The 27067-nt window shown below is 42.2% G+C and overlaps 1 long non-coding RNA gene across 1 annotated transcript; it reads left to right on the top strand.

The window, feature by feature from the left end:
* LOC132428003 (uncharacterized) lies at positions 1-23700 on the top strand. Its single transcript, XR_009520051.1, has 3 exons — positions 1-748; positions 10911-10967; positions 23592-23700. It is a non-coding gene; the product is annotated as an uncharacterized lncRNA (long non-coding RNA).
* The last annotated feature ends 3367 nt before the right edge of the window (positions 23701-27067 follow it).

The following is a 27067-nucleotide window of genomic DNA, read 5'->3' as shown; positions in this document are numbered from 1 at the left end:
GTCCCTTCTGGGACGGTCGAGCGCCGCAGGAGCGGGACGTTAGGTCAGCGGAGACCTCGGCGTGGGATTAGGCCGGGAGTGGCCACAGCTTCGTTCATTGGGCAGCTACCCGGGGCCGGCCACGCTCCGTGAGCCACTGTGACGAAGCCCCTTCTTGTCTCCCCAGAGCTCAGCCCGGGCCGCTGCACCTCCCTCCAAATGTGGATAAAGTTCCCACCCTTTGGCTCAGCCTTTTAAGGAGCCTTTGTGACAGCAGAGGTGGTTTGCTCTGACACTAACCAAACTTCACTTTCTGGACGCCCACTTACCCAGGCCCAGTCTATGGCCATGGAAGGGATCTTAGCAACGTGTTTACAAGATAATGTTTTTATAAAATTAGCAAAACTAAGATATTTTAACCCACATCTGTTAAGACAGGTGCCTCTTTCCACTGGGACTTTCCTATCTGGGAGCACTGAAGTAGCTAGGGCAGCTTGGGGCATTTTTAAGTAGGGTCTTCCCGTGAGTAGGGCTTGAGTGTGTCTACTTGGCCTGCCTTTGGGTTCTGGGTTGTGCAGAGTTCAGAGGAGTTATCTTTACTGAGAGGCCCAGTAAAGATAAAAGGGAAAAAGTTGTGTTTCTGAAGTGTCTCCAAATCTCCAATGGTGGCAGCCCTCATCCACCCCTGCCAGCGATGAAAGAAGGCCAGGATCTGGTGAGAGAGAACCATCAGAAGAACTGCAGCCATGGGTCCTCCCTCTGTGTCAGGGTAAGTTTGGAATTCTTGAACAGAAACAGAATCAGCTGGTGAACCGGCTGTGAGTGAATATGCATGCAAACATGTCTTTTGTTGTTTCTCAAGCCAAGTATATTTTTGGTCTGTTTCCCTGGAGACTGGAATAGGGAGAGGCTTTACCAAGTGTAGTATAATTTTGCCGACTCCACTTCCCTTCCAATTCCCCAAATTAGTCATCCTGTCTCTTCACCTGGATTGATTTTGTCCAAGGTCACTAACTTCTTTGTTGCTAAATCTAACTTTTCAGTCTTAATCTTAATTGACTCTCCTTTGCTACCAATGCTCTTTTCAAATGTAAGTCCTATCCGCCTCTACTTAAAATCTTTCAGTGGCTCCCCTTTGCTTTTAGGATAAGACCCAAATCTCCAACCTGCATGGTCAGACCCAGTCCTCTCCAGTGTCGTCCCAGTCACACACACTGATCTTTCATGTCTCCAATGAGCCATGCTCTTTTCCCGATACAAAACTTTTGCACGTGTTCCTTCACCCATTTTATATGTGCCTCAGTTTATCTGTTAACACCTCAAAAACTGTGGGACAGTAAATTTCTGTTACTTAAACCACTCAATTTATGGTACTTTGTTATGGCAGCTTTAGGAAACTAATACACTCACCAACACTTGTTATTTTCCATTTTAAAAATTACTATCATAACCATCCTTTTGGGTGTGACGTGGTATCTCATTATGGTTTTGGTTTGCATTTCCTTAATGCAAGTGATTTTGAACTTACTTTCACATGCTTATTAGCCATTTGTATATCTTCTTTGGATAAGTGTCTATTCATATCTTCTCTTCATTTTTCAGTTGGATTATTCGTCTTTTTGTTATTGAGTTTTAGGAGTTCTTCTATATCTAGAAAGAAGTCCTTTATCCTTTATACGTTTTGCCAGCATTTTCTCCTCTGCTCAGGTGGTCTTTTCACTTTCTTGTTGGTGTTCTTTGAAGCACAAAAGTTTTTAATTTTGATGAAGTCCAATTTATCTATTTTTTCTTTTGTTGCTGTGCTTTTGGTATTTTATCTTCCATCTTGACCTAGCTCAAATGTTTCTTCCACAGGGAAGATAGCATTCCTCTGATGTATGCTCTCAAAAAACCATCTTTGTAATTACAAATTTATTGGAGAGATTTATTTGATTGTCTTTTCCTCTAGACTGTAAACTCCAGGAGAGTAGGGTCTGCGTCTGCTTCCTCTCTTCCCATTTTGACCCCAGCAGAGTGCCTGCTATGTAGCAGGCGCTCAGAGTTGTTGAATGAATAAAATGTAGACTTGACTCTATGGACTATTCCCTGAAATGGAATGAAGAGTGAAATACTCTTCATGTGGTCTTGATGACATCCACCCTCCTGTTCTCCTACTTCTTGGCTGCTCCTAGGGCTATTCTGCTGGTTCCTCTTCCTTTACCCATTCTGTGGTCACAGGCCCTGCTCTCTTCTCACCCTCCACACTCTCTTTGCCTCTGCTCCCAAGACTTTAATTACAAGTTGAAAGCTAATGACTCTCAAGTCTGTTTCCTACCTAGATGGTTCTTCTCAGCTGCAAACCTGCGTGTCCCACTGAAAAAAATGTGTATGCTTTTTGTTGAGTGGAGTGTTCTATAAATGTCAATTAGGTCTAGTTTGTTGATAGTGCTCTTCATATCTTCTATATCCTTATGAATTTCTATTAACTTGTTCTGTAAATTATTGGCAAAAGGATATTGAAATCTGAGTATAATTGTGGATTACTCCTTACAGTTCTATCAGTTTTTGCATTGTGAATCTCGGAGCTCTGTTTTTAGGTGCATAAACACTTAGGATTGTTATGTTCTTTTGATGACTTGACCCTTTTATCATTATAAATTACCTTCTTTATTCTTGGTTATGTTTTTTCTCTGAAATCTACTTTGATATTATTATAGCCACTCTGGCTTTCTTTTAGTACCAGCATGGTATGTCTTTTTCTATACTTTTACCTATTCACGTCTTTATATTTAAAGTGTATTTATTTTAGGAGGCACATAGTAGGGTCTTTTTCTTTTGTAATCCAAACTGACAGTCTCTCTCATTTAATTAATTCAATTACATTTAATGTGATTTTTAATATGGTTAGGTTGGTTATCACGTTGCTTGCTGTTGTTTTCTATTTGTCCTCTCCATTCTTTGTTCCCTTTTCCTCCTTTTCAGCCATCTTTTGGACTGAGTACTTTTTTTATTCTACTTTATTTGCTTCATTGGTTTTTTAGCTATAATTCTTTGTTTTTTTAGTGGCTGTGTAGGGTTTATAGTATACATCTTAAACTTACCACAGTCTGTGTCTTCAAGTTCACTAATCTTTTCTTCTGCAGTCTAATCTGTCACTAATTCCTTTCAGTGTATTATTCATCTCACACATTGTACTTTCATCTCTAGATGATTGATTTAGTTCTTTTAAAAACTATCTTCCATGTGTCTACTCTATTTCTGAACATATGGAGTTATAGGTATAATACCTGTTTTGATGTCCTTGTCTGCTAATCCTAACATCTGTCTCAGTTGTAGGTTGGTTCAATTGATTGATTTTTCTCCTCCTTACAGGTGGTATTTTTCTGCTTCTTTGTAAGTCAGCTAATCTTTGATGGGGTGCCAAACATTGTGAATTTTACTTTGTTGGGTACTGTCTTATTTTCTATTCATTTGTGTTAGAACTTTGTTCTGGGTTACAGTTAAGTTACTTGGAAACAATTTGATTCTTTTAATTCTTGTTTTAAGTTGGGCCATAAAGGAAATCTCAGCATATTTTACAGGATTGAAATCTCTGCACATTAGGCTAGAAGTCCATAATAAAAAATAACGACTTCCAGTTTCTGGGCTTAGAAGTCACTACTCTGTCCTAACAACAAATAAAAAGCTGAAAAAACTGAAAAGTCAACAACTCTTCTTAGATCTATAAGAGAAGTGAGGTCACAGGGCAAACCACTGTCGCCCAAATTGGAAGGACCAATGCAGAGAATCACAGCTTACTGTAGCAGAAGACCACAAGCTGAAACTTCTGCAGGAACCAGTGCTGGGGTAGGAAACCTGAACTGTAGTTGATGAATTGCTGGAGGCTCAGTATAGACAATTCTGAGAGTTAAAAACTCCGAGGGGACTCATTCATTGAGAGGCCTCCACCTTTTTTAGGAGTATTACCTACTGTAGTTCTACCAGGTTCTCAAGTGAGTCATGAGAAACATCCCCCTGTGCTTCTGGCAGGGGAGGGGGAAAAGGAACCACTTTGAAATATACCAGAACATTCTGTTCTTTTTAACAAGGTCTGTCCTCAGGAGAAACTATTTAACCAGAGCTCGGAGCGTAAGCTGCTGGGGTTTTATCAGAGCCTAACTGACCTGAGGGAAGGCTGGCTCTAGCCTTCCAATTGTGAGAAAGGAAATACTGAACTCCAGCCCCCATCTAGCCATTCTGTCCCACCTAAGAGGGTAAAGGAGAATGAGAAGCATGTGTGAAGATCACAGTCCAGAATCACAGACTCACTAAAAGACTGAGACCTAATCATAGGACTGTAAAATGCTTTCCCTCCCCCTGTACCTTACACCATATTACTAAAGGCTATTTACAACAGTTTCTCTTACCCAGTACATCATGCCTGACAACCAAGAAAAAAATCAAAAGTCATATTAAAAGACAAAAAACACAGTTTGAAGACACAGAGCAAGCATCAGAACTAGACTCAGATATGGCAGGGATGTTGGAATTATCAGGCTGGGAATTAAAAACAACTATGATTAGTATGCTAGGAGCACAGAGAGAGAAGGAAAATGACATAACAGCAACCTGGATATACATAAAGAAAGGAAGAGCACTGGAGAAGGAATAAGGATAGGTAAAATAAAAACTTTTATTTTTTAAATTTTCAATTGATCTATCAGATAACAATTTGTTTAAAATAATAATAGCAACAATTACTTGACTATATATATATTCTTACGCATGCTTATAAAAAAGTGAAATGAATGTCAGCAATGATAAAGGGATCAGAGGGAGGAATTAGGATGATTTTGTTACTATACAGTATTCACACTACCTGTGAAGTGATATAATGTTATTTGATAGTGGTCTTGGATTAGCTGTAAATGTATATTACAAACTCTAGGGCAACCACTGAAAAAAAAGTTTTATGAAAAGCATAGTTGATATACTAAGAAAAGAGAGAAAATGGAATCATAAAATGCTCAAAACCACAAAAGGCAGAAAAATAGTGGAAGACAAAAAGTAGGGACAAAGAATAAGGCTGACAAATAGAAAACAGTAACATATATCATAAATATTAACCCAACTATATCAATAGTAATAATTTTGGACATCAAAGCTCTAAATGCACCAATTAAAAAACAGATTGTCAGGGTAGATAAAAAAACAAGAGCCAGCTATATGTTGTCTACAAGATACACACTTTAAATACAAAGACACATATAAATTAAAAGTAAATGGATGGAGAAAGATGTACCATGCTAACAATAACTGAAAGAAAGTAGGGGGACTTTCCTGGTGGCACAGTGGTTAAGAATCAGCTTGCCATTGCAGGGGACATGGGTTCGAGCCCTGGTCTGGGAAGATCCCACATGCCAGAGAGCAGCTAAGCCTGTTGTGCGCCACAACTACTGAGCCTGCGTTCTAGAACCCGTGAGCCACAACAACTGAAGCCCCCGTGCCTAGAGCCCATGCTCCACAGCAAGAGAAGCCACCGCAATGAGAAGCCTGTGTACTGCAAGGAAGAGTAGCCCCCGCTCGCCACAACTAGAGAAAGCCCGTGTGCAGCAACAAAGACGCAACACAGCCAAAAATAAATAAATAAAAAATAAATAAATTCATAAAAAAGCAAGCCAAAATGAAACAACTTGAGCACTAGTTGCTTAAAAAAAAAAACCTAAAAAAAAAAAAGAAAGAAAGTAGGAATAGCTACATTAATTTCAGATAGAGCAGACTTCAGAGCAGAGAAGGTTATCAGGGATAAAGAGGGGTATTACATAATGATAAAGGAGTCAGTTCTCTAAGAAGACATAATAATCCTTAATGCATATGCACCTAACAACAGAGTGTCAAAATACATGAGGCAAAAACTGATAGAACTGCAAGGAAAAGAAGATGAATCCACTATTATGTTTAGAGACTTCTACCCCTCTATTGAAAATGGATTGATCAAGCAGGCAGAAAAGTCAGTAAGGATACAGTTGAACTCAACACCATCAAATAACTGGATATAATGGACATCTCATGGACTTCTTCATCCAACAACAGCACAAGGCACATTCTTCTCAAGCTTACATGGAACATTCACTAAGATAGACCACATTCTGGGCCATAAAATACATCTTAACGAATTTAAAAGAATAGAAATCATACAATGGAATTAAACTAGAAATGAATAACAGAAAGATAGTTGGAAAATCCCCAAATACTTGAAGATTAAACAACACACTTTTAAATAACACGCGGGTCAAAAAAGAAATCTCAGAATAGCCAATACAATCTTGAAGGAGAGTGTGAAGTTGGAGGACTGACACTACCCAGCTTCAAGACCTACTATAAAGCTACAGCAATCAAGACAATGTGGTAGCAGTGATAGGACAGACAAATAGATCAATGGAACAGAATGGACAGAGCTGATATAGACCCACGTCAATGCAGTCAACTGATCTTTGACAAAAGAGCAAGAGCAATACGATGGAGAAAAGACAGTCTTTCAGCAAAGGGTGCTGGAACAACTGGACAGTCCATGTGCTAAAAAAATGAGTCTAGACGAAGACCTTCCACCTTCACAAAAGTTAACTCAAAATGGGTCACAGACTGTTTTTTGTTTCTTTTTATCTTTTTCTTGCCTTCTTTTGTATTGATCAGTATTTTTTTTTTTTTTGAGGTACACGGGCCTCTCACTGTTGTGGCCTCTCCCGTTGCGGAGCACAGGCTTCGGACGCGCAGCCTCAGCGGCCATGGCTCACGGGCCCAGCCGCTCTGCGGCATGTGGGATCTTCCCGGACTGGGGCACGAACCCGTGTCCCCTGCATCGGCAGGCGAACTCTCAACCACTGTGCCACCAGGGAAGCCCCTGATCAGTACTTTTTTATTATTCTGTTTCCTTCCTCTATAACTTGTTAGTTACACATTTACTGTTACTATTATTATTTTGTTACCCTAGATATTACAGCATACATCCTTAACTTAACAAAGTGTCCTTTAAATTAGTACTTTTACCTTTCTCTAGACAATTCAAGGACCTTACAACACTTTAATTCTGTTTAGCACCCTCCTGGCTTTCATACTATTGTTTATTCTAATATATTGTAAACCTCACAATAGATGACATTTATTGTTCTGAACAGTCATTATTCAATGAAATTTACCTACAAATTTACCCTTTTTTCTGCTTTTCATTCTTTCTACATTTCCCTTCTCTCTGGTAACTTGGTTCTCGAGGTCCTGGTTGCCTTGGTTGTTCTTTGATGTCATCAAACAGCTATGGTTTGTGTTTTATCTAGCTTTAATATTTGTTTTCAGTGAGAGAGTTATTCTGGTACTAGCTACTTCATCATAGCCTGAAACAGAGTTTCTTTCCTGGGTTCTTAATCTTTCCCTCAATTCTAGCTCTTTCTGCTTAATGTAAAAAATCATGTATTCGGGCTTCCCTGGTGGCGCAGTGGTTGAGAGTCCGCCTGCCGATGCAGGGGATACGGGTTCGTGCCCCGGTCCAGGAAGATCCCACATGCCGCGGAGCGGCTGGGCCCGTGAGCCATGGCCGCTGAGCCTGCGCGTCCGGAGCCTGTGCTCCGCAACGGGAGAGGCCACAACAGTGAGAGGCCCGCGTAACGCAAGAAAAAAAAAAAAAAAAGGAAAGAAAGAAAATAAAAATCATGTATTCACAATTCCCTAAACACAACCAGCCATTTCAGATCTCTGTGCCTTTGTTTATGCTGTTCCTTCTGCCTCTCCTCAACATCCTCCTTGTTTTTATGGCTAAAAGTCCCTTTAAGTCTCAGCTCATATTGACAAATTTTCTGGGACGCTATCTCCACCCTTGCATCTTGGGTGAACCTCTGTTGTGTCAGTTATCACACTGTGCTATAACTGTTATCTATCCTCTACACCAGACTTACAGAGGATACTGTAGGGATTCCCGCACATAGTACAGTGCTTAGTACAGTACAAGACATTTTTTGAATGAATGAATGACAAGCATATCCTTCAGATGATCCTTCTCAAATCTTGTGCTAGTTAGTCTCCTCTGATTGCAAGGGATGGAGACACCCTCCCCACTATAGATTTATTCTGATGATATCACTTTATTCTAATATCATCATCTACATCATCTACATGTGGCAAGAAGTTCAATAAATATTTTATAAGAAACCAAGAACAGTTAATCCTTATGTAGCCTGGGGCATAATTTGAGAACTAGAAGGTGATTTAGAACCTTAAGTAAACTTGTGACTGGGTCACAGGGTTATCATGCCCACAACATCATAAGTGCTTCAGTTCCCTGCCATCAGGGGGACTCAGCTTGTTTCTTTCTTTGATTCTCCTACTCTTCCTGCTGGCGGCCAACCCCTCAACCCCTTCTCTGAATATCATTTGCTTGTTCATTGATTTTGCTTACTCATAGCTTCTGCTTCTTTGTGGCCTCAAAACCTCTGCACTTGCCCCCTCTTTTTGTGTTCACTCAGTTTCTCAACCTGTCATCATCTTCCGACTTCTGCATCTCAGTTTCAGCTCCACAAGAGAGTGATCTGATTGGTTCGTTTAGACAGCGTCAATTCTCTTGGCAAAGCTCTTATGCCAGGTCACATCATGGCCACCATTCTTTCATTTATTTGCCTATTTAACAAATATGCACAGGCCACTGGCTCACTTCTAGATAAGCTATGATAAGGTAGGTGCCCAATCCTGGGCCAGTAGCTGTGGTTGGGGTAGAGTGGAGGACAAGGTCATAAAGTGGTAACAGTGTGGAGATCTGTATTTAAGAAACTGTCTTAGGACGGGGCTGTGGCCACACCATGCATTCTAAGCCTTGGCCAGTTCAGGAAACAAATGCCAGCAAGGCTTTTGAAAATAATTCAAAATTGAGAACGCTGGTGCTGAGCGAACGGTATCTTATGTTCTGGAGAGTAAGAGTGTCTTTTGTTTGAGATATGAGTACTGCAGGTGACAGAGTTAGTTTGGGGGATGGGAAACAGTTCATTTTAAGATGAAAACTAAAGAGTTGATTTGTATTGTGGCCTGGTGAGTGGTTGTCCCACCTTTGCTGCAGGAACACCTATAAAGTCAAGATTCCCTAAGAAATTCTGTCCCCTAAAACCATGAGATACGTCTTGGTCTGGAAGATGTTCTGAGGAAAGAAGCTTAGAATGTTTGATTTTGGATTAAATGCACAGTTCAGAAATTTTAAAAAACTGATCCACAGATTCATTGTTGAAATGATCCTCCTGGATGCTGAATAATATCAGCCCAAACTGGGGCTTTGATATTGACACGTTCTTTCCTATGAACAGGTCCAGCTTACTTCCTCCCACCTTTCTTCCCTCCCTCCCTCCCTCCCTCCTTTCCTTCCTTCCTTCCCTCCTTCCTTCCTCTTTCAAATATTTTCCTTTTTTCAAAAAATCAAGAAATACATCACATACACTTAAGTATATTTATTACATGAATATATGTCGTTTAAAGATTAATCATCCAATGAACATTCATGTACCCACTATTTAGGTTAAGAAACAGAACATTCTGAGGGTTCCATACGCTCCCTGTGGACCCTTCCACAGTTACATCCCCCTTCCTCCTCCACAGAGACAACCTCTGCCTGTCTTCTGTGTTAGTTCTATCTTCTAGTCTCTATAATTATCCTTATAATTTCTAATACCTTGGTATTCCTCTACCATATATTGTTTTGTTTCATAAAACAGTAACATGCACAAAGCTGGGTTAGTAAGGACAGTGTATCGTTGCCTCTTTAGATGAAGGTCCTCAGGAGAAGGTGAAACGATGACCTCTGGGTCAGAGGTGACCTCATGTTCACTGAAAGTTTACAGGGCAAAGTCACAAGTGAGTCTGTGGGAAATAGGACTCATCAAAATTGGCCTGCATGGCAGGGTGAAGTGTCAGACAGATACTGGACATCAGGCAGGATATGGTCAGGAAGAGTGGGTGGCTCTGTACTCTGTGATTTGAAGTTCCTATGGCCTACTTGCAGCTCTCAGGAATGGGTCAGAGCAAAACATTTTTGTGAGAGTGAAATAAATATCTTCAAACAATGCAGGCAGGAGGGCATCAAGGGAAGAGCAGGGACTTCATCCACACATGGTCAAGACAAGCCTCCTGGTGATGCTGCAAACGCCAGAAGCAGCTAAAGGTTTATAGTCAACCAGAAGGGCTGTGGGAATGAGCCCCTCAAAAAGAAGAGATGGAAAGCCTTCAGCATCTGTGATGCTGCTGCTGCTGGTGATGGTGACGATGGTAGCTGAATGCTCACTCTGAGCCCTGCATGGTGCTAAGCAGTGTCCATTTTTGTCTCATTTAATCTTCGTAACAATCCACAGAGATAGATATTAATATAATGCTTGTTGTCCAAATGAAGAGATTGAGCATCTGAGAGTTTCTTAATTAAGAAACTGGCCCAGTGTCACATAGCTGGTAAATTGCTTCAGGTGTTTTCCAGGGATCAAGGCCACATTATCTGCTGGGAGAGAGATGAAGAGACTAGCACAGGTGGTGAACTGATGGGAGCATGCTTAAGTTAGTGGCGGTAATCACAAAAATAGGGGCATTCCCTGGTGGTCCAGTGGTTAGAACTCAGTGCTTTCACTGCCAAGGGCCCGGGTTCAATCCCTGGTTGGGGAACTAAAATCCTACAAGCTCTGTGGCCAAAAAAAACCCAACAAAACATTTACTGGATGTGCACTAAGTACCTGACATAGTGCTAAGCACTTTTACATGCATTAATTTGAGATGAAGTAATACCCAGATACACAGAACTGGCACATGAGGCACAAAGCTTGAGGCTTTTGGAAAACTTAGAAATACCCTCTGGCTACATCAAACAGGTAAAAAAATCCTAGCTGTACTGTAGATGTTTCTTCTGATCAGAGGTATCCATTTATTCAAAATTTATTTACGAAATGCCTCTTGTCTCCCAGGTACTGTTTTAGGCACTGAGGACATAGCAGAGAACGGAACAGGCTCAAGGAGAAGAGGTAAGTTCAGAAACATAAAAGGAAATAAAGAAATATTCAGAAGCATCTGAATTTTTGACCCTCTGATCAACACCACCAGAAAAGGAAAAAGAGAAGTACTATTACATTTGCTACTGGTACTACAAAACTGTGCCCTTACCTAACTTCATTTCAGCAAGCCTTTACTGTGAACTATTAATGTGCCAGGCACCATGTGCAGAGGCGCTGGCCCAAAGATGAAGAAGATGAGGTTTCTGTCCTTGGGAAGCGCAGTGTGGGAGACAGATGGGTAGGCGGATAATTATATTACAGATGATTCGTGCTATGATTGAGGTGTGAACAAAATTCTGTAGGAGCAGAGAAGAGTGAATAATTCTGCCTGGGGGTGTAAGATAACGTTTAATGGAGGAGAAGACATCTTACCTGGGTCTACGGGAGGCTAGGAGATGGCCAGGTGGAGATGGAGAGAAAAGACATCTAGGGAGGAGTCATTTGTGGATAGAATGATGAAGTTACAGTGCTAAGTTCTGAAATATGGACTGCACACGGACAGCCTGGATCCCTCAGACAATGGTGGGGTGGGGTAGTCCACAGGGTTAATGATTTATTGAAAAGGAGGATTGAGGCTTGTGTTGCTACCAGTTAAAATAACTGAGTTGATAAGCAACCCACTGACTGTTTCTCTGTGCAGAAACCGTTCAGGCGTCCACCATAGTTTTCCCACTCTATGTTTAAGCTAAAGTATCAAAAAGACTTAAAGCACTGCTGTACATATTTGGGGAGGGCAGTGTAAGTTGGTACATGAAAAGCAGATTGTCAATATCTATAAAATTACAAATGCTGCATATATCTTGTGACCAAGCAGTTTCACTTCTAGGAATTTATCTTCAGATGCACTCACTGGCACATGAAATAACTTATGCACGAGTATCCATCGCATCTTGTTTGTTATAGCAAAAGACTGAATACAAATTAAATGTTCATCAAGAGGGGACTGGTTAAATAAGTTATGGTATCTCTTTAAAATGGGATACTATTCAGTTTAAGAAGAAAACAAAGAATAAAGTAGCTCTTTATAATCCTGTTTGGAATGATACATTGTCAAATAAAAAAAAGCAAGGGGCAGACCATTTATATAAAATGGGAATGGAGAGAATTCAGGTCTTCCATGGAGTGTTCCAGCGGTTGAATTAAAGAACCCTGGGCTGCCCTGCCTCCAGGCTCCTTGTGATAGGTGACAAGAAAGATCAGCTGAGAAGGAGCCTTCTGTGACTTGTAGCCAAAAGCATACAGACACAAACCTGAGGTCTGCAGAGGTCTTTGTGTTTGGACCAGGAATAATGCAGAAGAGGGGGTTAAATCTTTGACTTGCAGAAATTCTCCAGTTGACTCCATTTTAACTCCAGTGGGCATCCCCAAGTGCTTCTTCCCTCTGGGTATCCTGAACTCTGTATCTCAGGGCAGCCAGTCATTCACGTGATGCAGCTGTGGGGATTTCTTTGCAGAGATGCAATCTGGCAGAATTCAACTTGCCTTCTTTTAAAATACAACCTCATCAAAGCAAGAGCGCTAAAAGCCTGATAGAATCTATTTGTAGTCAGGGGCACGAGGGCAATACACTGGATGCTAGAATCAAACCTGGCCATTCTCCGCCCACAGGAGGACCCAGATAATCCTGACCTGCCATAGTGACTATAGAGCTGAGAAGTCTCTGGATCAAGCTTCATGTGGTCTGAGAACTTGTCCACACGGCTGAAACTGTCCTGTCAGTATCTTCCAGACAATTTTGAGGACTCACTGTCACTCACTTATCTTTTCTTTCAAGAAAGTTATTTGTCCCTGGCACTCTGCTAGGTACTGGAGATACAACAGTGAGCAAAACTGAAGTGGCCTTGCCTGTATTGACTTACAGTCTAGAGGAGGAGATGGGAATTAGTTGAATAATTATCAAATAGGTGTACAATTACAACTGGGCTAAGTATTGTAAAGGAAGCGTTCATGGTGGATAAGAGTGGTTAAGAAAGATACCTATATTAGAATGGGATCAGAGAAGGCCTACCTGAGGAAATGACACTTGAGCTGACATCTGAAGAATGAGTGAGAGTTAATTAGGTGATGTCGGAGAAAAGCATTCCAGCAGAAGGAATAGTTCCTGCAAAGGCTCTGGGGTTGGGGGTAGCATAGAACACTCGAGGAATTGGAAGAAGGCCAGTGTGGTTGGAGGGCAGAGAGTGAGGGGGTGTGCTGGGAGGTGAGGCTGAAGCCTGGAAAGGCAAAACCAAGAGACATGTAAAGTATTTTTGTAAGAGCGATGGAAAGCCATTTGTAGTACAGAGTATTGGTTGTTCCCGAATATCCGTTTTCCCCTCTGTTCCTTTAGTATTCAAGTCCCAGAGTTTTGGTTACCCAGTTAAAGACTGTTTTCCAGACTCATTTGCATATAGATTTGCCCATGTGACCAAGTTCTGACCAGTGGGTTGTGAGCAGAAGGACAGGCTTCCATTTGCTCCTATTTTCTTCTCACTGGCTGGTGTACAGACATGATGGTCCGGGCTGGAGGAGTCATCCTAGACCATGAGGTAGAAGCCATATGCCGAGGATGGCAAAGCAACAAGATAGAGGGAAACTGGCTCCCCATCACCATGGAGTAGCCCTAGCAGCCCCAGACTGTTAAACTCAGACTATATATGACAAGGTAATAAATTTCTAACCTGTGTAAACTACATTTTTTGGTCTTTATCATAGAAGTTACGCCTATATTCTTAGTGACTGTTACAGACTGAATGTTTGTGCCCCCTCAAAGTTCATATGGTGAAATCCTAAGCCCCAGTGGTATTAGGAGGTGGGACCTTTGGGAGGTGATTAGGTCATGAGGGTGGAGCTCTCATGAATGGGATTAGTGTCTTTATAAAAGAGGCTCCAGAGACTCTCTTGCCCCTTCTACCATGTGAGGACACAGTGAGAAGACGGTCATCTGTGATCTAGGAAGGGGCCTTGCAGTAGACATCGAATCTGCCAGCACCTTGATTTTGGACTTCCCAGCCTCCAGAACTGTGAGAAATAAATGTTATTTAAGCCACCAGTCTATGGTAGTTTTGTTATGGCAGCCTGAAAGGACTAAGACACTGGTACACCACTGAAGTGTTCTAGGTGACAGAATCAGATTTTCCCCTTGAAATGGTCACTCTGGCTGCTGTGTGGAAGGTAAAAGCAGTGAGAACAGTCAGAAGCTATCGCAGCCCCCATCAAGGAGGCTGATATCTTGGACCTGCAAAGTAGCTACGAAGATTGGACCGGACTCCATTAGAACACCTTTCGCCTGGTGTAGTGGAAAGAGCATGGACTCTGGCCTCAGGGAGAACTAAGTTCTGCTCCTGGATCCACTACTCTGTAGCTGTGACCTTGGGCAAGTTACTTAGCATCTTTGAGTCTCATCTATAAATTCAAATTGAGGTTCTTTTTAGGGGCTGTATGGTTAAGTTTAAGATGGCCTTCAGAACTGAACTGCAACATTAGCTCTTCCCTGGGTCTTCAGCTTGCCAACCTATCCCCAGAGACTTTGGACTTGCCAGTCTCCATAATCACTCTCTCCTTAAGATAAATGAGCCAATTCCTTAAGATAAATCCCCCCTCCCAACTATCTATCTATCTACACATCCTATTAGTTTTGTTTCTCTGGAGAACCCTAATACAGGAATAAACTCTCTATTGGTTTATAATATACATACAGCAGAGTGCACAAATATGAAGGGCACAGCTCAATGAATTTGTACAAAGTTAACACAATCAACCAGTATCCACAAGAAGATATAAAACATTGGGAAAAAAAAAACAAAGACAAAAAAACCAAAAAAAACCATTGGAATTCCAAGATATAAAACATTGGAATTCTGTGAAACATTGTGGCATATTGTTTTAGATAGCAAAACTAAAAACCCATGGATAATGTTTACAACCAAATTAGGTGGTAAGGTATCCCCACGAAGCCCAAAATACAAGTGGGTGAGGACAAGGCAGCAAGACGGAATTGGCAACTGTGCAGAAGAAAGCAGAGGGAAGTAGTGGGCTTCTTATGAAACAGAACAGGAGGGACATAAAAATAACCGGTAGGTGTTCATGCGTTAATTTTGAGAAAGCAGAAACTGGGCGGGGTTTTACCTAATTCAATCATGGGTGAGTGCAAGCAGCCTACAGGAAGGTCTGAAATAAATGGAGCTCTCTAGCCCTTGTGAACTCCCAAGACGGCCATCAGTCAGGGCTCTCTGCCAGGACAGGAGCCCATGCTGAGAAGAAAGTACTTGGAGAAGAATCGAGATTGGGCAGGATAGGTACAACAAAGATAAAGACAAGACAAGGCCCAGACAAGAATGGGGAAGGGAGTAGAGCCAGGAAATCTGAGACAGCATGCTGCCACCTATTTTATTACTGCATGAAAATAGCAGAAAAAGGAACTCTGTGAGGTTAGAAGACTCACTCTGACCCATGTTTCCCTCTAAAGATTCAGGATAATCAATTTCATGTAAAAATAAACAACAGAAAAGTACTGAGTCCAAATCAATTACAAAGTTATAAGAAAATAAGCAGAACCTACCGGCAAAGAAAGCATGTCAGAAAGACATGCCCACAGGGCAGATAAAAATTGTGACATGCCCTGTAGTTTTAATTTACATTTTTCCTAGTGTCTGATGAGGTTTAGTACCTTTTCAAAAGCTTAGTGGCCATTTAGACTTTCCATTTATAAAACACCTGTTCAAGTCTTCTACCCATTTAAAAAATTGAGTTATCGGGCTTCCCTGGTGGTGCAGTGGTTGAGAGTCCGCCTGCCGAGGCAGGGGACACGGGTTCATACCCCGGTCCGGGAAGATCCCACATGCCGCGGATAGGCTGAGCCCATGAGCCATGGCTGCTAAGCCTGCGCGTCCGGAGCCTGTGCTCCGCAACGGGAGAGGCCACAACAGTGAGAGGCCCGCGTACTGCAAAAAAAAATAAAATTAAATTTAAAAAAATTGAGTTGTCTGTCTTTTCCTGATTGATTTATTCTTTTTATAGTTCTGAGATTCATTTTATATTCTGTAACCAGTCCTTTGGCAGATGTATAATATTTCTTCTCCCACTCTCTGGGTTTCCTTTTCACTCTCTCAATGACTTTTTTTTCCTTTTTTTAAAAAAATAAATTTATTTATTTTTGGCTGCGTTGGGTCCTCGTTGCTGCACGCAGGCGGTGTGTGGTCTTCTCATTGCGGTGGCTTCTCATTGCAGAGCACAGGCTCTAGGCGCGGGGGCTTCAGTAGTTGTGGCACACAGGCTCAGTAGTTGTGGCACACGGGCTTAGTTGCTCCACGGCATGTGGGATCTTCCCGGACCAGGGCTGGAACCTGTGTCCCCTGCATTGGCAGGCAGATTCTTAACCACTGCACCACCAGGGAAGTCCCTCAATGATGACTTTCGATAAACAGAAGTTCTTTTTTTTAAAATTAATTAATTAATTAATTAATTTTTGTCTGCATTGGGTCTTCGTTGCTGTGTGCGAGCTTTCTTTAGTTGCGGCGAGCGGTGGCTACTGTTTGTTGCGGTGTGCAGGCTTCTCATTGCAGTGGCTTCTTTTGTTGCAGAGCACGGGTTCTAGGCACACGGGCTTCAGTAGTTATGGCTTGCAGGCTCTAGAGCGCAGGTCAGTAGTTGTGGCGCACGGGCTTAGTTGGTCCATGGCATGTGGGATCTTCCTGGACCAGGGCTCGAACCCATGTCCCGTGGCTCGAACCCATGTCCCCTGCATTGGCAGGTGGATTCTTAACCACTGTGCCACCAGGGAAGCCCCTAAACAGAAGCTCTTAATTTTAGTGTAGTCCAGTTTATCAATCACTTTTCATATGGTTAGTTATTTTAAATTTTATGTTCTATTTACAAAATATTTGCCTACTCTAAGTCATGAAAACATTTTCTTAAGTTATCATCAAGAAGCTCTATTCAGTCTATGATCCATTTAGAATTGATTTTTGTGTATGGTGTGAGGTAAAGATTAAGATTTACAGTTGCTCCAGCACCATTTATTGAAAATAAAATCATTTCCCCAGGGTATTAGAACTTTATCATAAATCAGGTGACCGTACATTTAGGGATCTGTTCATGGAGTTTGCTCCATTTGTCTATCCTTGCCCCAATACCATGCTGTTTTAGTTATTATAGATTTATAATAAGTTTTGATATCTGTTACCTGGTAGATAAGCTTTCCAACTTCTTTTTCTTCAATATTGTCTTTGCTGTTTTGGCTGTTTGATTTCCATATAAATTTTAGAGTCAGCCTGTCAATTTCCATTGAAACATCTACTGGGATTTTGATTGGGATTGCATTCAATCTCTTGATAAATTTGGGGGAAATGAATACACTATTGAGTCTTACAAGCCATTAGTATGCTTTTTCTCTGTTTATTTAGGTTTTCTTTAATTTTTCTCACTAATGTTTCCTAGTTTTGCGTGTAGAATCTTGAATGTTTTTCATTAGATTTACTCCTAGGTGTTTGATGCTTTTTGATGCTGTGTTAAATGACATCATTTAAAAAATTTCAATTCTAATTGTTATTGCTTATATGTAGAAATACACTTGATTTTTAAATATTGACCCTTATATCTAGTGACCTTGATAAATTCTTTTGTTAGTTTTGTACATTCTTCTTTTTACTTTCTTCACACACAGTCTTGTAGTCTCTAAATAAGAAAGTTTTCTATCCATCTTTATACATTTTATTTTTTTTCAGCTCAGATCTCCGGTATAATGTTGAATAGAAGTAATGACATTCTTGTCTTGGTCTTAATATCAGGAGGAAATCTTACAATATTTCACTAGTAATTATAATACCTGATGTGGTGGTGGCCGTGCACAGTGTCGGATCTGATCCTGTGAGAAGGGCATCTGCATAGGAGAGTGACCTGGCCTGGGGCCTAGGAGCCTGAATGGGGTGACAAGGACATCCCAGCAGAAGGGTGGTACAGTACAGGGTGTCAGAGCCTAGGAAGACTAAGGAGGGCATGTTAGGCAGCCTGGTGTGGTGTGTTGGTGCCGCAACAGAGGGAGGAAGACGTCCATGCATGGTAAAAGGTATTAGACCCCAGGAGGGGTAAGGAGAGCTTTTACATAAGGGATGGCCTGGCACGGGGTATCAGAACCCAAGTGGAGTTAGAAGGACATTTATGGAAGATTTGCAGAGAAGGGAAAGTGGAGGTGACAGGAGATTGGTAACATACAAAGGGATGGATACAGTTGGGAAATATATTGAGGAAAATGGGAACCAGGTTTCTTACTGTTAGAGAAAGAGGTTATAAATATGAAAAGATGTACATATGAAAAGAGGTACAACTACAATGAATGCTAGAAGGTAAGATTAGAATTGGAGGTATTAGTGTGAATTTAAAGTTTTCAACGTACAGATTGATATAGGGGTGTGTGTGTGTGTGTGTGTGTGTACACATGCATATATTTCTTAGCTCTGTCCATTAAGAAGATCTAGGAGTAGCCCCACCCTAATAGCAATGAGCATATCTAGCATCCAGATCTTGGTTTCTAAATGCCTTTCTTTGCTAAAAGGAACCAGAGCTCCTTGGAAAAATGGTTGATTCCAGTCCTGAGGCAGGAAAAGTACAAGATAAGCCTAGAATTTCTTGTTGTGCCAGAAAATAAAGAAGTGCTCAAATGATAATATCCATTCTGTCAAGGAACATAGAAACTAGCTTGAAGGGGCTCCCACTGGCCAAATCTGGGACAATTTGGACATGGAAATAAATGACAGTTGTAACACACTGAATGAAATAGGAATCCATGAATCCATTTGATATAAATAAATTAATTCAGAATTTCAGGACGAATGGGATATTTATGTAGTCTCAAAGTACGTTGCCAAGGGAAGAAGAGTAACTTCTGCCAGCAGAGATGCTGGTGGATATACTATCTTAATCAAAGGATCAAGATTAAAATAACAGTAAAGAGACATAACAATTAAAAGCAATGTGGGGGGCTTCCCTGGTGGCGCAGTGGTTGGGGGTCCGCCTGCCGATGCAGGGGACACGGGTTCGTGCCCCGGTCCGGGAAGATCCCACATGCCGCGGAGCGGCTGGGCCCGTGAGCCATGGCCGCTGAGCCTGCGCATCCGGAGCCATTGCTCCGCAATGGGAGAGGCCACAGCAGTGAGAGGCCCACGTACCGCAAAAAAAAAACAAACAATGTGGGATCCTGGGTTAGTTTCTGAAACTGAGAAAGGACCTTAGTGGGACAGTTGGTTGAGATTTGAGTAAAATGTGTAGATTAGATTATTTGGTAGTAATCCATCCATCCTTGTTAATACTGATTTTGATGGTTGCATTGTGGCTAGGAAATGTACACGAAAATATTCGTGGGTGATGAGGCATTGTATTACTCTCAAACAGGAGAAGAAAAAACATTCTTTGCCCTGTATAAAGAAAAAAGGTAACTACAGTTATTCTGGACTTGGGAGAGTGTTTATCTGGAGTCCTGATACATGAAGTAGGGAGGGCAACACCACTTCCAGGAGGAGTCAAATCTTACCCAGAATGAGTGCTTTTATTGTAATTTGTGCAGGTTCCAACTGTGAATTCCTTGAGGGTGGGGCCTATATCTTACTTAAAGGGGTGAGGGTAGATATTGTGGGGCCTGAAGGTTGCATAATCTCAGAGCCCTTCTTAAGAAAAAGATTATAAAATTATAACATTAGGCAGAAAAGTGAATATTTATTTAGAATGAGAATTAAATCATAACAAATTATAAATTCTAAAAACTGACAAATACCACTGATATCACAAAATCCAGAAAAATATACTTTTTTTTGTTAGTTAACTGCTTGATAGATCCCTCTATAATACTTTTGTGCCACATTTCTTGGCTGCATACGCTGTGATCACATCTTTATATGACAACAGTTTTATAATATCAGTGTCTAAGAGAGAATGGAAAGATAATTTAGTCTTTCCTCTAGCATGGGTGATCATATAATTAAAAAAAATTATTCATAGGGCTTCCCTGGTGGCGCAGTGGTTGAGAGTCCACCTGCTGATGCAGGGGACACGGGTTCGTGCCCTAGTCCAGGAAGATCCCACATGCCGCGGAGCGGCTGGGCCCGTGAGCCATGGCCGTTGAGCCTGCGCTTCCGGAGCCTGTGCTCCGCAACGGGAGAGGCCACAACAGTGAGAGGCCCGCGTACTGCAAAAAAAAAAAAATTTTTTTTTCATAGCTTTAAAAAGTTCATTTTGGCTTCAAAACTCATTGATAATGTCATGTCAGTTTTTGGGGTTTTTTTTAAATTTTATATTTATTTATTTATTTGGTTGCGCTGGGTCTTCGTTCCTGCACACAGGCTTTCTCTAGTTGCATTGAGCGGGGGCTACTGTTTGTTGCTGTGCGCAGGCTTCTCATTGCAGTGGTTTCTCTTGTTGTGAAGCTCAGGCTTTAGGCACACCGGTTTCAGTAGTTGTGGCACATGGGCTCAGTAGTTGTGGCTCGCGGGCCCTAGAGCGCAGGCTCAGTAGCTGTGGCACATGGGCTTAGTTGCTCTGCGGCATGTGGGATCTTCCCGGACCAGGGATCGAACCCATGTCCCCTGCATTGACAGGCAGATTCTTAGCCACTGTGCCGCCAAGGAAGTCCCTGCATGTCAGTTTATAAGATTGTTATCAAATTTGGAAAAACTGCTACTAAGCTTCTTTCATATATGAGTTGTACGATTTCAGGGCATAACCAAATATATTCCTAACAAGAGAGAACTTCCATTTTTGTCTCTGTGAGGACTGAATTCTCCATGTACAATTTTCCACACCTGATAATTGGAAGAATCTTCCACAGATAAGCCTCTGGCTCCCCACATTTCAAACCTTATCTTCCTTACTCATTCACTTCTGGTGCTAGGCGCTGTAGGACATGTCCATTCCGCAATATAACCTCTGACCTCACATTGCATCATGATGCCAGGTCCACTGGCATAGTGAGTGGGCACTAGTCATAGTTCTGGAAGACACTCTTACACCAGGATGTGAGAGAGTTAATAGTTAGCTATACAGAGAAACGCCTGCAGATACACAACTACAGCCCACTATATGGGTTGAATGGCTCTCCCTTCCCCTGCCCTGCCACCCAAAGATAGATCCATACCCTAACCTGTAGAACGTGCAAATGTGACCTTATTTGGTAATAGGGCCTTGTGAATATAGTTAAGTCAAGGATCTCAAGATGAAGTCATCTTGGATTTTGAGTGGGCCCTAAATCCAATGGCAGGTGTCCTTCTAAGAGAAAGGCAGAGGGAGACTTAAGAGACACAGAGGAGAAGGTGATGTGAAGATAGAGGCGGAGATTGGAGTGATGTTTCTACAAGCCAAGGAACGCCAAAGATTGACACAGTCATCAGAAGCTAGGAGAGAGGCATGGAATGGATTCTCCCTCAGAGCCTTTGGAAGGAACCCAACCTGCCAACACCTGGATTCTGGACTATGAGAGAGAAGTTTCTATTGTTTTAAGCCACCAAGTTTGTGGTGTTTTGTTACAGCAGCCCCAGGAAGCTAACACAGCCACTAAATCCAAATTAAGTATTGTCCCAATTTTAGCTTGATCCCAGAAACTTCATAGCAGTTCAACACCCTCTGCATAAGGGAGCAGGTAACAGAGGGGAAGTTGGAGTGGTAACAGCAGTCTTAACAAATTTTGGTTAAAATATCAGTTTTTCAGATTTTACAAAGATCGTATAACTCTCTGAATACATTAATAGGGCCCCTCCCAGGACGTTGGAAGGGGTCTGGCCAACTGAGAGTCCCTGAAGCTTAGAAATAATAAATTTCACAGAATGGCTACCTCTGTGTAGGAGGCGGTGTAGTGTTATAAAGACAGGCACTGGAGCCAGATGGCCTGGGTTCAAATCCCCTTTTCACAACTATCTGGCTGTTGACTTCAGACACGTTACTTAAACTTTCTGTGCCCCAATTTCTTCCTCTGTAAAATATGAATGATAAAAGCAATATCTACTTCATAGGGTTATTGACTGGCCACTGGAGCCAGATGGCCTGGGTTCAAATCCCCTTTTCACAACTATCTGGCTGTTGACTTCAGACACGTTACTTAAACTTTCTGTGCCCCAATTTCTTCCTCTGTAAAATATGAATGATAAAAGCAATATCTACTTCATAGGGTTATTGACCGGGTCAAGTGATATAATGCATATAAAGTGCATGGTACATGTAACACACATAGAACAGTACATACTCCTTGGTAAGTACTCAATACACATTAGCCATTTTATGATTTACTAGGCAAGCCATTGTACTAGGCATTGGGGTGTAAAGACAAATAAGAAATCGTCCTTGGTTTCAAGAAGCTCACCATCTATAGGGGAAATAGGTTATAAAATGGTTATAATACAATGCTTTAAGTGCAATGAAGTGGATGCTATGTCCCAGATGTATGGGAGCACAGAGGGGGATCCTCTGTTCGCAGATCGGGGTCATTCCAGGAAGGTTTCCTGGAGAGGGTGACATCTGAGTTGAATCTGTCCATATGTTTGTATGACAAGATGATTTATTGAGCTATTAATTTTTATATTGTTTTTCCTGAATTCATTCATTGATTCAAATACTTATTGAACATCTACTATTTGCCAGGCACTTTTATAGGCACTGGAAATACTCTAATGAAAAAACATATCAAAAAGCCCTGAACTGGGACTTCCCTGGCAGTCCAGCGGTTAAGACTCCGTGCTTCCACTGCAGGGGGCGTAGGTGTGATCACTGTTCGGGGAACTAAGATCCCACATGCCACGCAGTGCAGACAAAAATTTAAAAAAAAAAAAAAAAGCCCTGAACTTACTTATTTTGAAATATATTAAAAAATAAGTTGGGGCTTCCCTAGTGGCACAGTGGTTGAGAGTCCGCCTGCCGGTGCAGGGAACACGGGTTCGTGCCCCGGTCTGGGAGGATCCCACATGCCGCGGAGCGGCTGGGCCCGTGAGCCATGGCCGCTGAGCTTGCGCGTCCGGAGCCTGTGCTCCGCAACGAGAGAGGCCACAACAGTGAGAGGCCCGCGTACCGCAAAAAAAAAAAAAGTTGGATAGAGGAATAATATGTGATACAGCAAATATAGTAATAGGTTAATTATAGACTCTGTGGCAAATATATGGGTCTTCACTGTACATTTCTTTCAACTTTTCTGTATATTAGAAAAGTTTCATAATGAAATGTTGGTTAAAAAAATGAATATCTGTACAATCAAACACTATATACATCCATTAAAAATGTTTTGGTAAAATATTTATTCCAACAGAAAGATAAATATTATTTATTTTAAACTGAAAAAGAGTAGGGTTCAAAACCATAATTGTGCTTCCATCCAGCTTTCTTTATGTCTCTATGAGGAATGTACACTAGGAACAGCACATACAAAGGTCCTAGGCAGAAGCTTTACTGGAGCGTTTGAGGAACTGCAAAGAAGCAGCTAGGATTAGAGAGGAGGAAGGGAGCAAGGTAGTAGATAAGCTGATAGAGATAATGGGAGGGGCAAGGTTCGTTAAGCTGTTCTGGGAATTTATTTCTGCATAAGAGATTATCTCAAATTTAGTGACTTGAAGCAACAACCATCTTTTCATTGCTCACAACTTGTAGGTCAAGAATTTGGACAGGGAGGCTTCCCTGATGGCACAGTGGTTGAGAATCCACCTGCCAATGCAGGGGACACGGGTTCAAGCCCTGGTCCGGGAGGAGCCCACATGCTGCGGAGCAACTAAGCCTGTGTGCCGCAGCTACTGAGCCTGCGCTCTAGAGCCCGTGATCCACAACTACTGAACCCATGTGCCACAACTACTGAAGCCCGCGCACCTGGAGCCTGTGCTCTGCAATGGGAGAGGCCACCGCAGTGAGAAGCCCATGCACCGCAGGGAACAGTAGCCCCCGCTCGCCGCTACTAGAGAAAACCCACATGCAGCAATGAAGACCCAATGCAGCCAAAAATAAAAAAATAAAAATAAAAAGAAGAATTTGGGGGCTTCCCTGGTGGCGCAGTGGTTGAGAGTCCGCCTGCCGATGCAGGGGACATGGGTTCGTGCCCTGGTCCGGGAAGATCCCAGATGCCACGGAGCGGCTGGGCCCATGAGCCATGCCCTCTGAGCCTGCGCGTCCGGAGCCTGTGCTCCGCAACGGGAGAGGCCACAACAGTGAGAGGCCCGCGTACCCCCCCCCCTCAAAAAAAAAGAATTTGGACAGGACACAACTGGCCGATCTTTCCACGCCATGTGGCATTAACTGAGGTCACTCGGTGGTGTTTGGCTGGCAGAGGGGTTGGTCTGTAGGGTCCAGATTGGTTTCATTCTCATGTCCAGTGCCTTGGTGGGGATGACTAGACTCATCAAGGCTGGGCTCAGCTGGGACCCTTTTTCTCTCCATACAGTCTCAGGGCTTTTCCATGTAGTCTCTCCAGCAGGGTAGTTGGATTTCTTACATAGTGGCTCAAAGCTCCAAGATCAAATGTTTCAAGAGACAGAACAAAGAAGTTGCCTGTCTTTTTACGCCTGCCTCCGGAAATGGGCACAGTGGCACTTCTGCCATATTCTATTGGTCAAAGCAGTCATGAGACCCACCCAGATTCAAGGGGTCAGGGAGAAGACACCAGTATACCTCTCAATGAGAGGAGTGTTAAAGAATTTGTGGCCATCTTTAATCTACCGCATAGGCCCTTGTAGGTCAGAATAAGGATTTCGGCTTTTACTGTGAATGAGAATGGAGCCGTTGGAGTGTTTTAAACAGAGGAGTGACATGATCTGGCCCCTATTTTAACAAGACCACTCTAGCTGCCATTTAGGGGGAGGGAAGAAGTAGGAAGACCAGTTAGAGTTTATTTTTATTGCTATTGCAATAAACCAAGCAAGGGATGATGGTGGCTTGGGCTAATGTGGTGGTGAAAAGTGGTTGAATTCTGGACATACTTTGAAGGCAGAGTGATCAAGATTTGCTGGTGGATTAGATGTATGTGTGAAATAAAAAGAGGAGTCAAAGATAACTCCAAAGCTTTTGTCCTGAGCAAGTGGTAGACTAGAATTGCTGTTAACAAAGATGGGGATGATAGCAAGAGTTGGTTTTTAACATGTTGAGATGCCTATACATCCAAGTGGAGATCTCAAGCAGGTCTGGTGCTTAAGGGAACAATTTAGACTGGAGATAAATATGTGAATGTCATTAGCGTATGGGTGAATTTCACCTAGAGACTGAATGGAGAGAGAGAAGAGGTCCAAAGACTGAGCCTGGGGCCTCAGACTCCCTCTTTTCCTTCCTTCAATCCCCCTTGGCATCCTTGGCCTCCAAAAAGTTGATGTTTCAGATGCTGCCTCCAGGCCACCTCTCTTCCAGTCTTTTGTGAAAGCCTAAACTCATTGAGAAGATTGTGCTGGGGAAGTGAAAACTGCAGTGGTTTTGAGGAGAGAGAGGCAGGAGCTGGGTGAGGAGAGAGGATGATGTCTTCTTCTGGGGTCCTTATATGGCAGAGAGAGTAGGGAAAGAGAAAAGCTTTCTGTTGTCTCTCCTTATAAGGACACTAACCCCAACATGAAGGCCCCACTCTCATGACCTTATCTACACCTAGTTGTCTCGCAAAGGCCCCATCTCCAAGTACCATCACATTGGGGGCTAGGGCTTAACATATGAATTTGGCATGGGAGGGACACAATTCAGTCCATAGCAGGCTAGTTAGGGTAGACCTCATTAAGACAATGGTTTTTGACCAAATACCAAATAAGATGAGGAAGTCAGCCCAGCCTATAACTAGGAGAATGTTCCAAGAAGAGAAAAACAACCAGTGCAGAGCCGAAGGTGGGAGGCCAGTGTGGTGGGGGCACAGTAAAGGGTGAGGTTGAAGAGATAAAGGCAAAGGGAAAATTACATTGGGTCTCAGAAGCCACTTTCATACCTTTTCCACTGGATGAAAATTCTATAGGATAAGGACATTGTCAATTTTGTTCACTGCCTGACACGTAGTGCCACTTGATAAATGTGGCACTTGATAACTGTTAAATACATAAAATTCATATGTTATTACAATGGGTTATTTCCCATAATCTGACAAGATCACAAGTTGGTGAGAATGTGAAGCAATAGGAACTTGCATACATTGCTCATGGTGGGTGTAAATTGATACAGGCTCTTAGGAGAGCAGCTCAGCAATATCTAGCAAAGTTGAAAATGTGAATGCTCAGTAATCCAGCAATTCCACTGCTGAGCATATTCCTAGGGAAACGACTGCACATGTGCAGCAGAGAAAATATTTATAACAACGTTGTTTGTAATCACAAACAATTGAAAACAAGGTACATATCAGTCAACAAAAATCAACATCAACAAGGATAAATCTTACTTTTTAATGTAAAGAAAAAATTTTCAGATTAATATAGTATGGTTTCACTTATATAAAGCTAAAGTATCTGAATAGATAGATAGATAGAAAAATAGGCATAGTGATAGGATTCTAAGATGGCCTCCACGTTCCCCCTTCCCCAAGTTACTCCCATGATTGTTACATTATATGACAAAGGGGATTTTTACAGATGTACTTGAAGTTACTACTCAGTTGACCTTAAAACAGGGAGAGGGCTTCCCTGGTGGCTCAGTGGTTAAGAATCCGCCTGCCAATGCAGGGGACACGGGTTTGATCCCTCGTCCGGGAAGATCCCACATGCCACGGAGCAACTAAGCCCATGCGCCACAACTACTGAGCCTGCGCTCTAGAGCCCGCAAGCCACAACTACTGAAGCCCGTGTGCCACAACTACGGAAGCCCGCACACCTAGAGCCTGTGCTCTGCAACAAGAGAAGCCACCACAATGAGAAGCCTGTGCCCCGCCACAAAGAGTAGCCCCCGCTTACCGCAACTAGAGAAAATTTGCATGCAGCAGCAAAGAACCAATGCAGCCACAAATTAAATAAATGAATAAATTAAAAAAACAAAAAAACAGGGAGATTATCTGGGTAAGCCTAACTAACCTAATCATACAAAACCTTTAAAAGCAAGAAGTTTTCTCCAACTGGTCACAGAAATGGGAATAAGAGACATTCCAAGTGTGAGGATTCCATGCATAATTACTGACTTGTGGGTGG

Source organism: Delphinus delphis, chromosome 7, assembly GCF_949987515.2.
Source record: "Delphinus delphis chromosome 7, mDelDel1.2, whole genome shotgun sequence".
NCBI classification, from domain to species: Eukaryota; Metazoa; Chordata; class Mammalia; order Artiodactyla; family Delphinidae; genus Delphinus; species Delphinus delphis.
The sequence above is the reverse complement of the archived record's forward strand: the minus strand, read 5'-3'. Positions and strand labels throughout refer to the sequence as shown.